This window comes from Penaeus monodon, chromosome 23 (assembly GCF_015228065.2).
Source record: "Penaeus monodon isolate SGIC_2016 chromosome 23, NSTDA_Pmon_1, whole genome shotgun sequence".
Taxonomy (NCBI): Eukaryota; Metazoa; Arthropoda; class Malacostraca; order Decapoda; family Penaeidae; genus Penaeus; species Penaeus monodon.
The window spans coordinates 606666-607001 of record NC_051408.1 but is presented as its reverse complement, the minus strand read 5'-3'; positions in this window follow the sequence as shown (position 1 = coordinate 607001).

The window sequence follows — 336 nt, the reverse complement described above, 5'->3', positions numbered from 1 at the left end:
GCGCTGGATCTTGCGTTGTGAAATGATATCATATTGATATTATGAGTTAGAAGGTGCCGGCATTGTGTTCCAGATCTTAAGTGTGGAACGTGGATATTGTATATCAAGAAATACTGAATAAATATATGAAGTTTCTACGTGTTTACTGTTTATCCATATTCACATTATAAAAATACCCAAAGGTACAGTTTAGATGCGAGTATTTACTAGGTTTATTTATATAACACTTACTTGATTTCACAACTAAAAACAAAAATAATTTCTGAAATAAAAAATCACAAAAGGGAAGAGAAACTTGACCCACATCACACATGTTTTTTGAAGGCAGTTTCATAC